The sequence below is a fragment of the Canis lupus genome, chromosome 5 (assembly GCF_003254725.2).
Source record: "Canis lupus dingo isolate Sandy chromosome 5, ASM325472v2, whole genome shotgun sequence".
Taxonomy (NCBI): domain Eukaryota; kingdom Metazoa; phylum Chordata; class Mammalia; order Carnivora; family Canidae; genus Canis; species Canis lupus.
The window spans coordinates 74223485-74239938 of record NC_064247.1 but is presented as its reverse complement, the minus strand read 5'-3'; the positions used below and the strand labels follow the sequence as shown (position 1 = coordinate 74239938).

Below are 16454 nucleotides of genomic sequence, written 5' to 3'. Positions count from 1 at the left end.
ACTATATCTCTGAGGAACACCAAATAGATATCAGACACAGTAGTGAGTTTCTGCTGTCTTCCCCCTTATAACTGCTCCCAATCCCTCAGAGTCAGCAACTGACTTCATGACTTGATTATGGTAACTCTGCCTGCCGAAAAGTACAGCATGGCTTGACACTCTGCCTCCCCCTGGCTTCTATCCTGTGTGTGCATACTCATACATCATGCATCCTTAGCAGCCTGTGTACTCCTCACTCACAGCACTGACCCTTGGAATATATCTGAAGACATAATAATTTCCTTTTCTAGCTCACCAGGCCATGGGCTTTGTCAATGCAGGAACAGATTTCTTTCCACTTGTGAGGGACCCTGAGATGTGCTGCCAAGATCACCCTGCAAGGGATGGCTCATTGCCCCAGCTGCTGGGGGTGCTGTCAGCCTCAGCTGCTGAGCTGCCTCACCCAACGGCTACCCTTCCTGCGCTGGCCTATAAAGATGAGGGAGGTTAAAGTCCTGGCCCTCTAGGTCCAACTTGGGACAGTTCTGAATGGTAATCCGCAGCCCAAAGCTCCCCTACAGGCTCAGGCAAGAGTGATATTGGGCCTGGACAGCAGCTCAAATTCTCCAACTCCTAACTGCTCCTCCCTTCGACAGGTGTTGGCTCCAAGGTCTCTCCTTATGAAGCGTCCTACTTACTAAACTCTGTCTGAGTCTGCTTCCCAAAGAGCTCAACCTAAGACAACCTCTGTATTTCTTTCTGCCGCTGGGTCTCTTTCTTAAACTAAGGGGAAAATTTTGTAGAAATATTTCATGGCAAAATGACAGAACAACATAAACTCATCTAAGGACTGACCCCACATAGCACTTTTTCAATACAAATTGCAACACTTGGGTGAGGGATCAGTTCACTGGGGAAGAATTAAATGATCCTTACCCTTAAATGTATTCTCTGGGATCTCATGGGGAGAGCATTATTACATGTGAGGGCAGCTCTAATTACAAGAAATAATTGCAGGTGAATACAAGGCAGTTCCCCACCTCAGATGATAAATTATACCGGGAGACAAGGACACCCTGTGTGAACCGCTAATGCTTTCATCTCCATGACACTGCAAGGAAATGTCAAGTCCAAAAAAATAAACCCAAGGAAAAGCACATCTGACAAATACCTGCTCACAGGAGCTGCAATGAGTTGAAATCAGTAAACAGATTTACCACAGATTTAATACCTACAGATATACTTATTTGCTAATAGTAAATAAAATTCTCTAAGATCACAGAGTAAGTTATAGGGGGATGAAATAGGGAAAGCATCTTTCCTAAATGCCACATAACTTGAGGTCATATTCCAAATCTGAGCCTTACCTGTCGAGTCCATTTTCTATAATTCTTTGTGCCTGACGAATACTCATTGTAGTTATTTTTAATTCCATTAGTCAGGTGCGTTGGAATCACCTAGAGAGCTTCAAAAATACTGATGCCAGAATCCACTCTCAAAGATTATGACTTAATTGGGCTGGGCAGAGGCCTGAGAATCAGGATTTTTAAAAGTGCCCAGCCATCCTAATGTACAATCAAGGTTTGAGAACTATCACTTGAGATGTGGCTGCTCATCCTTTCCCTTAGATCTCACTGATTCAGGTAATGTGTGTTGCTGTGGCTCTTCCTCACTCAGTCATTCCTTTGCAGTTATTTTTAAAACGCTGCTAGAAGTGGCTTACAACTCCTCCCAGCCACCTGGTAGCGTCTGATGTTTTGCCTTCTCTGGTTCCAGTGATGTCACTCTAAGTCCTGGGGAGGGCTCCTGCTGCATGTGCTCCCTCCCAGCAAAGTCATATTCTGCAAAATGCCACTGTCCCCAAGGCCCCCATTACTATGTAAAACCTCCCATGAATTGTCAGCATAGCCTCCAAGTCCTGGTACATAATATCCCACACAGATCTTGTTTGAAAATAGTCTTTTGAGTCCATGAGACAAACTGGTATTCAAATATTCAGAAAAATCCCATGGCATTCCCAAATCCCTCCTCATTATCATCCAAACCTACTTGAAAACAGAGCCTGTATTTCACTATAAATTTCCTCTCCATTTTGATGAATCCCCAGCTAACACTTGTCTTCTCAACTTCTCATTTCTCTTTATTCCCACTTATTTTATGGATACACATACCCCTTATTTTCTAATCTCAAGAACAATTCTGCTTCTATAAGTTTATCCTATAGAAATGCACATACTTTTACATAATGTCATATATTCAAGGGTACTCACATGCAACATTATTGGCACTAGCAAATAATTAGCAAATAGCTAAGTGTCTCTCAATAACACAGTAGTTAATAATTCCATGGTAACCTCATCCTATGTAATATTAGAAATAATAAAAGGAAAGTGGTGTATGTTTGTACCCATATGGAAAATCTCTGGGGGATCCCTGAGTGGCTCAGCGGTTTAGTGCCTGCCTTTGGTCCAGGGTGTGATCCTGGAGTCCTGGGATTGAATCCCACATCGGGCTCCCTGCATGGAGCCTGCTTCTCCCTCTGCCTGTGTCTCTGCCTCTCTCTCCAATCTCTCTGTCTCTCATGAATAAATAAATAAAATCTTAAAATAACCTTTAAAAAAACCTCCGAAAGGTATTCTTAAATTAAAAGATAGCAAGTTGCAGAATATTAGTGATCTAAAAAAATTAGTCTAGAAACTAATATAACATTGTATGTCAACTATACTTCAATAACAGAAAATTGTTTAAATTAGTTGTCTATATAGAAATTAAGTACATATTTAAACACATATACATACTCATAGATACCTACAGATGCATAAAAAAAGAGTTATGGAAGAACGCTTCAAACTACTAAAAATGACTGGATGTAGGAAGGACTTTAGAACTGAGAGTGGGGTGGGAGGAATGAAAATGTACACTTTTAATCATTTCTCAAAGTCCTGCATTATTCACATTTATTGTCAGATTATTTTTGGAATTACTTTAAAATTAAATGAGGGGTGCCTGGATGGCTCAGTTAAGCATCTGACTCTTGATTTTAGCTCAGGTCATGATCTCAGGGTCATGAGATCTCAAGCCCCACTTGGGACTACACACTGGATATGGAGCCTGCTTCTCTCCTCTGCCTCTCCCACTACCTCTCTAAAAAACAACAACAAAGAGGAAAAAAAATAAAATTCAATGAGAAATTACTCATCAGATTATAGTAATTAGGTGATTGGTAAAGTTCGCAAGTTCTTCAGTGCAATGATGTTGGAGAGAGTCAGAAAACAATGGGTGATGAGGAGATCTTTTTGTTGCATTTTTTATTATTTTTGTTATAATATATAACATTGTTACAATAGATCTATTGTCACACACCCAAAGGTAGATCCAGGTTTTAGGGAACATGAAGTTTACATAATTGGGGGATCTCTCTTTAAGAAAAAACAACAGAAAATTATTGACATAAAATCATTTCAGAATAAAAAATCACATATATCAAAAAAAGCAGAAAATATTCACAAAAATATTTTATTCTTTATCTGACACACCTTCATTAATAATTTTCCAGATACTAGCATCTGGCTCTGGATATTATATAAGCCTTTCTTCTCCCACTCCTTATAGTGCCCAGAGCCACAGGATGCGGTTATAGGACCAGAGATTTTCTAGTCCTGTGCTTTCATGTCCTATGCAAGATGGGTCAGCATAGTAGATGATAAGAATATTCCTGGAAGACTTTCCTATACTAGTATGACTAGCAATAACTTAACTCTGCACGGAAGTGACTACAAATGGTGCAATATACAATACTGACCTCTAACCAAATATATCTCTGAATCAATTTCTCTTTAGTTGGATTCCCAAAATCCCTGTGATTCTTCCAACAGCCTATGAAGGATGAGAAATGTGATAGCAAGATCAGCCTTTGTATGTGTGTGATCAAGAATAATTTTGAGAAGATTATCGTGATGAGGGAGACTGCCAGGAATATATTGACTAAATATAAAGACTAAAATGAGGGAAAACAATAGCAGGACATTTTGTCCAGGGCACCCTTCCAAGCTGAGTGTGAAAATAACCCATCTTCACTGGTTGTATCACAAATCTCTTCTAGTAGTTTAGCAGCTGGAATATTTCAAGATACCACAATTCCAACCATTTCTCTTCTGTTAAGATCTGATAGCATCACTCACTCTCTGCCTAAAAACCTGTGACGGGTCTTAAGTGCTCTAGAATCGAGTCCAGATTCTGAAGCTTAACACTCAAAGCTTTCTTAACTGGCCTGTTCCAAATTTCAAATCTCCCCATTTACCCCCAGGGTTTCCCCTATCCCAGCCACACCCACCTACCTGAGTGATTATTCTCTAGATGAGATACCCCCTTCTGTATCCCACTGACTTTCTAGAAAATGTGTCCTTTCCTTTGGTAAAAACCTTACTTATTCTGTAAGACTCAAGTCAAATAAAACTCTGCCTTCTAGGTAAAACACAGCACATTCTATCTCATTGGAATTCATTGCTTCCTCTTCAGTCTCCCAAGGCATTTTGCATAGGATTCTATTATTACACATAGCATAATACACGACAGAGTCAGGCTTGGAGTTGTAATTGTACCCATGTGGACTATATGGGACCCAAGTGGATCTTATTGATCTCTGATCCGCATGCACAGAGCAAGCGATCAATAAATCTTCGTAGACTTGAATTAAGCTGGATAATTGCAAAATTATGTCACTGAAAGTCAGTCTTGTTAGAAAACCTGTGAAATGCCAAGTGTGGCCTTTACTGAAGGTTGTATAAAAGAATTACTAAGCAGCTATTGTACCCTAGTGCTAAAAGATATTTCTTTGGGAAAAAAAAAAGTTAAAATCATGACCATCATACAAATATTAAATGAACGCTTGAGATTTTAACTCATTAATTAATGAGGGAATCAGTAAAAAGTTAAAATTTGTTCAAAGAATTCTGAGATGATACACATATAGGAGCCACCAGGAAAGCCGAAATGAATTTACAAATAGATATAAGACTGGTGAATAGCCACAAGGCAACAATCTATTGTATAGCACCAGACAAAATTTATTTACATTTTTATAGACAATAATCATTTGCATGGCTATAAGTTTTCTATAATTTACAGAGTTGTAAAATAGCTCCAAGCCAGGCAAAGACACAGATAACCTGGAAAAGTCTACCAGAAAGGACATCCATTTATCATTTTTGCTCATTTCAAAATCTGTCACATTTCCTAACAGCCTCCCTCCCATGATCATAATAATTTAAAAGATTATTCTTGATCACAGAAAAGGCAGGTCTCATTAGGATTGGTCTAGCAGCTCACTACATTTTAATTGCCTCTTTACTTGTCCATCACCTCCATTAAAATGTCAACTTCCCAAGGAAAAAGACCAAACCTGTCTCCGTTTTAAAAATTAATTGTTGCTCCAATAAATTAATATTTTCTTTAATTTTATGATGATATTTTGGTCAAGTAAAGCCATCATAATGTGTTTTTTCCCCTCAGGTAGAATATTTGTGAACTGTGGGAGCTAAAAATATTTCTTTCCCAAGTATGTCTTTATCTTGAAAAACAGGGTCTTCAGTATTAGGGAGTAATGACCTAGTTTGCTATATTGTTTAATATCAATGTGCTCAGCACTAAAGAGCATATAAGACTTCTGATATGCTTGTTGAAAGAAATATCACACAACTAGATTCAGCTCTACCATTTGGTCTAAAAGAATTCCAACTATAGTAATACCACTGTTTATGAACTCTGTTAGCAGTTTCCTATTCCTATTTGTAAAAAGACCAATAAAGAGATCCAATTAAGAGATGTTCACTGCGTTTCCATAAAAGATTCAACATACAAATGGATTCTGCACTTGAAAAAAAAACATTGTTATGTGTAATTATAATAGAAAACCTGGAAAAACTTTTAAGTGACCAACCAAAGGGGTATAGTTTTGGAAAAGGTGATTCATTAATAACATGTATTGTTATGCAGTTATTTTTAAATGATCATTTTGAAAACTATGCTTCCAAAAGAAAAAATATATGATCCATTAAAATGAAATAGAACATAAAAGATTTATATCTACTTAAAAATATATAATCACTGGAACAAGGCTCAAACAGTAATGATGCATATTGAAAAGAACTGAATTATAGGACACATTTTCTATTTTTGACATTTCCTTTGTGTACTTACATCAATGTGTTAGACATTTTTTAAAAAGAAAGGAAGGAAGAAAGAAGTGGTGTTCTATAAAATCTCTTCAGTAGCCTGTGATTTGGGTCCTTGTAATAGAGTAAAGTAAAGGGTTTCATTATGCTTTGTTTTGCTAACAGACGTCTGATGTCCTTCTCCTGGTGTGATTTTCATTATAGCTATTTTCAAAGTGCTTGAATTGGGATTAGTTACTTAGTAAGAGGCTTCTTGTTCTTTTAGTCAGTAACGCAATTTTTATATGGCCTGAAATGCAAAATTCATCACTTTGCTGAGTCCTTTTAAGGGCTAGGACACCATGACCTTGAAAAGCCCAGAAGAAGAAGACAGACTATAATGATACCACCATTTGAGCAAGAGGTCTTGGATTTATCATGAGCCCTCCAACCCTTTTACAGGGCACAAGACCTAAATAAACTGATGTGACTTGACCAAGCTTGGTTTAGGAGTGATACTACAGGACTGAAATTATGCTCACCGAACTTACTCATGGAAGTTGGCAGGTGCAGGAAACAAGCTCTGGGGCAGTGCTGTGTTCTTATTAAAATACGCTTATGGAAAACATCCCACTGGTCAAAGGACATCTTGTGACCAAAGGAATACCCCAAAACAGATTTATATTCTGTGAAATACATAAACACTCATTTCAAGCATCCATAACGGAATCTGGAAGAAGCAAGTACCTATGATGTAATAAATAATAGTTCATATTTATATTTCCTTAGTGGTTGATAAATGCCTATGTTCATTCCCATTCCCTCACCTCTTCTCATGTTCCAGACAAAAAAGGAAACCAAACTTCCCATCTGAATGGAGGAACTTACATACTGAGATGCTTTTGAATGTGTCATCTTTACTTAATAAGTACTATATGAGTATTATGTGCATATAATATCATATTAATTGGGTCTGGAGACTCATGTGTGTATGGGGGAGTGGTATTCACCCCTGAGAAGCAGCTGGATGTTCTCAACCAACCAAATTTTGGTTCAGTTACCAAGACTGATGATGCCACACACTCACCAACATGGTATGGAAAGTTATTGCTCACAAAATGAAGCGCTCTGTGGAGAGTTGGGTGGGCTCCCAAACATGGCTAAGAATGCCTTCAGGGGATAGAGAAGAGAATGGCTTGGGGTTTGGGGCTGGTTCTGGGCTGGTGTGAGGGTTCCTGCCTATGGGCCAGGGCTTCTACTGTTTGAACTTCTTGCTGATGCCAAAGGAGGAAGAATCCAGGCTTTCTTATCACCCTTCCCAAATGTGGGGCAAAAGGGGAAGAAGAGTGATGGGGATTAAAAGTTGTCAGTAGTCAAACATCAAAAATGGAGTCAAGTGGGAATTCAAAATAAGTATATATTCCCTTACCATTGCAAACTATTCCCTCAGACACCCCCTCCAAATTATAAATTGGAGTTTATAATCTAGTATGAAGAGCAATAAGCAAGCCAATCATTAAAATTATAGAGAAAGGGCAAGAGTAAACATATGCATAGCTAAGTACTAGGAGCAGCTCAAGAGAAAAATATAAGCAGGACTGGTGAAGATGAGGCTGGGACCACTTCGTGAAAAAGTGGAAGGCACTAAGAAAGATAAGGCATTTCTGACCAAGGAAATAGGATGTGCCATGGCAAGGAAGAGAGAGACCATGACCCACTGAGAAGATTTTTAAGAAATCAAGCACGGTTACTGTGTAAAAGGGTACTGAGAAATGAGGCTGGAAGTTTCCATCCAGAGTAGGTCAGAAATAACCTTGCAAATAATATTCTAGGGAAAGAAAAGTGTGTCATCAAAGGATTTTAAATTTAAAAAGCAACAAGATCACATACACATTTTAGAGAAACCACCTGGCAACCAATCAAGGGATGGATGAGATGGAGACTAGACTGGGAGCAAGGATATTTATGAGAAGATTTTGCACTGATGCATGAATGAGTTGAAAAAAAAATGAGCTAGAATAGTCCACAGTGAGGAAAGTGGAAAGGTGCATGAAAGAGTTCAAAGATTTAGCTACCTCAGGACTAGGTGGCTGACTGCATGGCTGTGAAAGGTGAGGATTACAGAGTTAAGTGCAGGGATGATCAGGAGTGATTCTCAGCCTTCTGATTTGGGTGCGGAGGCAGAAAAAAAATGTTTTTAAGAAGCTGAAAATGAATTGTCTGTGTGGTTTCCAGGTGACATCCAAAAAGCAAGGAAGGTAATGAGAGTGGAGTTGGTGACATCAAACCACTCTGGGAGAAGACAGGATGAAGTCCCTTCCTCTTCCAAAAGTACAAGAAGATATCAGTAACATCTCATGATACCTCACAAAATAAAAACATTGTTCCTCAGGACAATGGTACACTAAAGAGCCTTTCCATGAGGGGAAAAGAAGTTAGAGCCAAGTATATCCAATTTTATTTCATAAAACTTTATATTAAGAGCCTGTTGCCTTTCTTGAAAAAAATTTTCACTTACTTTTAGTGAAGTCATCCCTGGTAGAATGTAGAAAATCATGTCATGAAAAGTCAGAAAATAAAAGTTTAAGCCATGCACAATTATTACTTATTGCTTAATTGAAAATGCAGCACAAGTGCAAAGTCGTAAGTGCAAACAGCTTCAAAGGGCACGTGAAGAAAGGTAGGTCACCTCCCACACACTTCAAAACGCCAAGCCTCCTCTTGAAAGATGACGGTTGCCAGCTTCTTGTGAATTTTCTCAGAAATCTGAACCACTTCACTGTGAACATGGCAACTGGCTTTCTACCTAATCTTTCAAAAGGATTTACTATCAAGAAGTCTATTTTCCAGTTTCAAGACCTACAGAGCCAGAACTGCCCCATAAGTAAATTAAGCAGCTGAGGAATAGATCAAAGTAACCAATGACTCCTAGGCCCAGTTGAGTCAGTTTTTATAGGTTGAACGATTTATTATCTGCTCTTTTATCAGGCAAAGTTTCAGTTGCTTCCATCAGGACTGTGGCTCCAAGTGACCACCAGTCTCCACACAGAGCTCTGAAAATTGTCTCACGTTGGAACCAACCAGCAATAGCACTATGTACCTGGGAATAATCTGGCAAGGGGGATGCGTAAATTGGGGTTAAGAATAGTTGCCCGGAGGAAATGCTTTAGGCAATGCTTTTAGTTTCTTCTGTTTCAGAAACAAAAGAGGAAATAAACCATGACCACAAAACACTTCAATCCTGACATGTCTTATTGTTATCCTATGATCTTTTTAGATAGGAGATGCTTGGATCAAGCAAAAAACAAAAAACAAACAAAAAAAAACATTTAAATAACTTTTTTCTGATTATAAAAGGTGTTGGTATATATGATAGAAAATATGAAAACCCCAGGAAAATAGAACATTAAAATAATCATTATGCCAACATCCAAAGATAACTGTTGTTATGCTCTGTTTAGCTACATCCCATCTATACACATTACAGTTGTACTTGTGATCTTTTTGAGTTTACCCCCCAATAAACTAAATTTCCTACCAACTCAAATCAAAAGAAGTAACTCATTCAAACAGGCTCTTTGTGTCTTTGTCCCCAAGCAGGGAGCCAGCTGTTTTGGCAGGTGTGGGAACAAGGTACAGTCCCACGGCAGCAGGTGTCAACGACGTCCTTCCCCGGTACCCGCTATCTCTTCCAGCAGTGCCATGAGCAACAGAAACTATTCTAAAACCCCACTCTGTGGAAGGTAGAGATTAAGAAAAAATGATCTGCACCTGTGAGGGAGTTTTTTTGTTGTTGTTGTTTCTTTTAGGAATCTCTTTAAATAGTGGTTAAAATAGATTTGCTTGGGAGTACTTACTGTTGGTTCAGCTTTAGCACTGGGAGAAAGCTTGATGGTAACTAGGGAAGATTATCTGTGTCTATTTGTTTAATACCAGACTGGCTCCAACTTCCCCAGCATCCAGATTGTTTTTCTCTAATAGTTAAAAAATAAAGAAATTAAAAAGGCTATAGGGAGCAGGGAAAAGCACACAGAGGCTGATATGGTCAGAAATCTTTCCGTTACAATTTTTTACTCCATATATTGACACAGAATATGTATCTATGTACTCTATATATTTATATTCTATAACTTAAAGGTACTTTCAAAATACAATTTCTGATGGAAGTAGGGTGTTTCTCACGGCCTTTTAAAGGATATCAAATACTGTTCCATTATACTCTAATGCAATTAATGACTCAAAGTATGAATCACCATAGGAAATCAAGTTACATAGTTAGCCTAGAACATACCATCAAATGTTCCAACCACATTACATCCTTGATTAAATAAAGTCAGTAGATTTAATTGTTTTTACATCAGTAGACACTGTTGTCTTGCTGCTTTTTTTCAAAGTGACAATTGGTATTACTGAACATCAGGCAAAATCAAGTGTATATGCCAATAAGGATAGCAAGCAAAAGGTGGAATTCTACTAAAGACAGTTGTAATATAGCAAAATGAGTAACAATATATTTCCCACGTAAAAATAAGCATTGCATATCATCTCGAAATGGAAATATCTTTGGTAATCATATAGTCTCATCTATTACACTATTGTAAATATCCTAAGATGTCATGAAAGCTGATTTTACCACCATCTTTCCTAATTTAGGCTAATGTTGGGAAATCTTTATTGAGAATAAACTTTCCTACAAATAAAAAATTAATTCCTCATTTTGGATGTGTTTGGTTTCATTTTTGTTCCTGGCTCAAGTCTGAGGATCTAACATGGTAATCTTCTGGTTTTGGAGGAATATTGGAAGCCTACAGAATAACACTGGGCAGTCCAACCAGTAAATGGAAGAGCCGTTTAGGCCTTTAAAAGAAAATAACTTAAGGATAATACCTGGATTATTATACCTGCTCCCTTAACCAGGTAAACTGAATAGGGTGTCAGGTCTTTCTGACCAGGGCCCACTAAGGAAATCTAACAGATTCACTTTGCTGTCAACTAACCACACCCAAGCACTGATTCAAACTGGAATTTACAATTATCATAATCGCTAGGGGTTTTCCAATTGGCTCCTGTTAATCCATATCTTCCTAAAATCCTATGCATCTTCACTTGCTCCTTCTGATTAGGAACATATTCAGAAAAATTAACACATGGACATTTTAAAAAACTAAATAGTTAAAAAGAAAATTCAAGCAACAGAAAAATGTAGGTGGGACAAAGTAAATATTACTTGTTGTCCAGATCCCCAGTCTCTCAAGCCCTCTTTAGAGTAACCACTGTCACCGTATTTTTATCTCCTTCCAGAAATACTCCCAGATATATATGAATTTAGGAATGTTTATATAAATATTTAGCTCTTTCGATTTTTTCTTTGTCCACATAATACAGTTAATATAAAGATTTAAGTGGAGGATACTATTATATGTTTCTATTATACTCTTATAAGCAACCCATGGATTATTCAAGCTTGTCAAGATCATTTTCACCTAAAAAAATCAAAGAAGTGTCACTTACATCCTCATCCAGATGTTGAGGAAGAGCAGACCAAGGACAGACAGAGACCCTGTAGTACACCACTGCCAACTCTCCCCTCCCTGGCACTATTAATTAACTGTCAATGGGCTATGAACCCACTTAATAGTATTGCTATCTTCATCCAGACTCTTCATCTCAGCACCCTGAGATGTAAATAGGAAGCACCTGAAACTTGAACATTTGCAGGGCCACTTCTTCAGTTACTGGAGTCCTTATTTTTGTTGATTTCCCCCCACTCCTTCAAACGGAGGGGGAAAGACCTTATTTAATAGCTTTGCTTTCTTGAATACAAAAATGCTAGGGGCATTAAGTCTTTACTTAATGGGAACACTGAGAACAGCAACAAAATAAAAATGGTGATAAAAGTTAAAAACTATAAGCCAGGCTAGCCAGTTTATCATGGACCACAGATTCTGATTTCTCTCTAGTGGACTGCTAAACTACTTCAAGTTCAAAGATACATCCTGGCATTGCATACCTGCGCATGACAGAAAAGGCTATTCCTGTGAGTTAGAACAGCACAGTGTTCAGATGCATGCATCCCTGCAGGGATTTCCCTCCATCGACCCACCTAGAACACTTCAACCTCTCTTACATCTAGAGATTGAGTTTCCTGTGTGAGAACTCATTGATACAAAACATAATGAACACATTCAATGGGTGTCAGCACTCTTGACTGCTCCACAGTTTTTCCAGGGCATATGTACCATATGTTTTCCCCTTCTCTTGAGTTTCTACTTTTGGTTCCTCCTGAAGGCATATCTCATTTACTATTGCTGGCATATGTGTCTATGCTTTTCAGTAAGTGAATAACCCATTGAAAACAAATACATTAACCATTATCCCGTGTTTTATTCTGAGTTGTATATGCTATAACCATCGCAAAGCAGCAATTATTTAGTCTAAGGACAACTTCACATGATACATACTTTTATTTGAAAGAACGTATACTCACACCATTTGAGAGAAGATATGAATACAAAATGGGGCTACATGTGGTTTTAGAACTGAAAACAGAGTTTATCACAGATGAGGTATGTATTCAATCACTGGTGAAATGGTAAGGTTTTATTTATAAAATGCAGAAATAAGAAAAATGAGTCTTAATTATGTACATACTTACAATTGTAGGTACATTCCAATTTTTGTGAAATGTTGATATTTCAACTTTCATGAGGATACAATTTCTGAAATGAGTATTGTTCCCTTATATTGACTATATATTCCCTCTTTCACTCTTGTAACAGTTCATGTATTCTAGATACATCTGCTGAAATGCTACCTACAGGGAGTAAATACTACCAGTATTGTCACATGTGCACGTAAAATGTATTTATCATATTTTAGATAAGGAAAACAAATGGATAATTCAATATCACACTTACATCTGTAATGTCTAATTATTCTAATAACTAAGTTGAGACTTCTCATAATGCGGGTCCCTGGATGCAAATCAAAATATATTTTATGTGTGTTCACTTTTGCTAATCAGATAATTAACATCTCTTCCTTTGATCAACTTTTCATGCCCTCCAAAAGGTAAGATCTAAATAACTTGAAACATCTGGTAACTTGTTTTATTAAACTTCCAAGATTTTCATCCATTTATACCTATTTTAATCAATAATGCTATAATAATCATAATCCATTTAGTCAGTGCCTACCATGTCCCATTTAGTCCTTAAAACAACCTTGCAAGGTAGATATTATTACCAAGGCAGGAAACTGACACCCAGGGAAGCTATCTGATATGCCAAGTATTTATACAGCATATAAAATTCAAATCTGTGGTAGACAAGCTCTTTCTACGTGGCAAAGAGTGAAGACATGGCCACAGTCTTTTACCACTGCCACCAGCAACAGCAAAAGAACTGGGGAGGAATGCTTTGTATTGGTTCTGTTGTAACAGTCCCAGTGAAAGAATATGATAGACCTACTGGAGCCATGTGCTCACTCCAGGCCCAATCATTTCAGCCATATGCATACAGCATTACTATTGGCCAGACTGAAATCATATCCCCACTTGGCGGTCAATGGAGAGGAAACAGGGTGGAAGCCCCACCAGCATTCTATAAAATGTGAGTAGGGGTGAAAAAGTTCCCCACAGAGAGATGAGTGATCCTACCACAGGAAGGATGAGAATGCCACATTGAACACACACACACACACACACACACACACACACAGCACAACACAACTTCAGATCCCTTTAACACACCTCCCATTAAAAAATGGGCCTATACGTTTCCTGGACTTGAATCTGGTTCTGTGCCAGTATGACTGATACAGTGTAGTAGGAGTGACACTGTCCAGTTTCCAGGCCAAAGAAACTGGCAGCTATTCTATCTCTTGAATAGCTCACTCTTGTAAACTAGCCACAATGCTACAGCTAAGTTTGTGGGGAAGGCCACACAGAGAAGAAGCAAGGTCAAAGGCCCCTAATCCCCAGCAGAGTTTGAAGCCAACAGCCAGGACCACACTGCCAATCATGTGTGTGAGCCACCTTCTAAGTATATCCTCTATATCGCAGCCAAGCCTCTCTTGTGATGCTACATGGAGCAGAGGTAAGAGCCCTGCTGAAATTGCATATTTGCCACCTCCTTACTAGGGGAATCAGTTATATAAAAATAGGTAACTAGAACAACCAGTTGCCAAATTTTCACTTTCCTTTCTTAAACACACAAACTCTGCTCAGTACCTTTTCCATAGTCCTCTGAGTACTCACTACTATACCAAGCATATTGTAGCTATACTATAAATAAACATTCATGAAATAATTGAATTACGCATTCCAAAGTTATTATCATCTCTTTGTGAAGGTATAAAACAGCACCAAGGACTTAAGTGAACTGCAAAAGTGGTTCTTCGGCTGAGCTGGAAGATTTTCATATTCAAGTCAAACACATTATCTATTATGACCCTCAGTATAGTCTCTCTGTTAAGTAAAATCCCACTCTTCTTCTTGTGGAACAAGATAATGTGTGGTGGCAAATGCTTTATAAGCTTTAAAAATAAGCATGCTGAAATGTCTGGGAAAAATAGGCTATAAACCAGTAGCACTAGTTAATTTTGAAGAACAAGTCTTGGGGTTTAAGGAAGCAACGGATATCTGCCTTCTGTACTGCTTTTATTTCTTACAATGAACATGCATTTATCTTACACTTTTAAATGACATTAAGTTAGATCTCGTAAGGAAATCTAACAAAATGTTAGCAGCAAGTATGATTACGAGATTATGAGAGTTTTACATTGACATTTAATATCTAAATCATATACTGATAGTGAACGTCTACTCCCCTATAGTTCTCAAAGAATTTCAAATTCTTACCTGCTAAGATCTAAAATTTTGTGTAACAAAAAAAATCATTGTACATTAATTACCTGAATGTGTCATGCAAAATCAACTGCTAATATAAACCAAGTTCAGATTCATATATGAAGAGAATTACACACACTCACATGTATGGAGAACCATATGGGAAAGCTTTGCTCTAGGACACAGCACCAATAAGAATTAAACCTTTTTTATTCCTGAAGCTTGTCCTGCTACAGCAGCATTTGCAGGAAAGAAGTCTGAAACATGCCCTTGCTTAGTGTTAATGGTTAGTGGGAAGATGGTAAGGAGCCCATTTGTGTCTACCTCTGAGGCTTAAGTACTGCTAAAGGATACTAAATCTTTGATAATTCTGAAGCTTTCATATGTATGTAAAAGCTAGAAAATTTAGTTAATGTGATACTTCAGATTCTCTTTAGTTTTAACTGAAGATTTTCTCTGGGCACACAATTTTAGGGTAGTCACAGTATGCTTCCTGATTTACTATTTTTATCAGTGGATTGAGTAATTTTCAGTCCAAATTACAAGTTACCAAAGAACTAGCATTTGTTCATTCACTTATATATTCAACCTACAGCTAAAGAGCAGGTACTATTTGACAGGCATTCTACTGAAAAAATATGAAAGTGGAAGATACATAATGGAGAGTTCTTACTCTTATCTCAATGTCCAAAAGGATGATCTCTTATCTGCCATAGGCTATGTTAGCTGCCTACCCAGCTATGATCCCTGCTCTCTATAAAATGAATTCACAGAAACAGAAAGCAGAATGGTGGTTGCCAAGGTCTGGGAGAGTGGGAGGATGTTGGTTAAAGGATACAAACTTTCAATTATAAGATAAATAAGTTCTGGAAATGTAATGTACAGCACTGTGACTATAGTTAATAAAGATGTATGGTATATCTGAAATTTGCTAAAAGCATAGATCTTCAGCGTTTTCAACACAAGCACAAAAAAAACAGTAACTATACAAGGTGAAAGATTTGTTGATTAGCTTGATTGTGATGATCACTCTACAAGGTATACATATATCTAATTATCACACTGTATACCTTAAATGTATACAATTTCTGTCAGTCATATCTCAATAAAGCTAGGGGGGGAAATGGGCAGAAGACTTAACAGACACCTCACCAGAGAAGATAGCCAGATGGCAAGTAAGCATATGAAAGGATGCTCTACACATCATTTGTCATGAGAGAAATGGAAATGAAAACAAGATACCACTACAGATCTATTAGGATGGCCAAAATCCAGATCACAAACGTTTGTGAGGATGTGAAGCAACAGGAACTGTCATCTACTGCTAGCAGGAATGCAAAATGGTATAGGTACTTTGGAAGACAGTTTGACAGTTTCCTACAAAACTGAACATACTTTTACCATATAATCCAGCATTTCAATTCCTTGGCATTTACCCAAAGGAGTTGAAAACTTTTGTCCACACAAAAGAGTGC

The 16454-nt window shown here is 37.7% G+C and overlaps 1 long non-coding RNA gene across 1 annotated transcript; it reads left to right on the top strand.

Annotated features, from left to right (window-relative positions):
* The first annotated feature begins 6923 nt into the window (after window positions 1-6923).
* Window positions 6924-8606, top strand: LOC125755168 (uncharacterized). Its single transcript, XR_007410972.1, has 2 exons — window positions 6924-7225; window positions 8367-8606. It is a non-coding gene; the product is annotated as an uncharacterized LOC125755168 (long non-coding RNA).
* Window positions 8607-16454: the final 7848 nt, after the last annotated feature.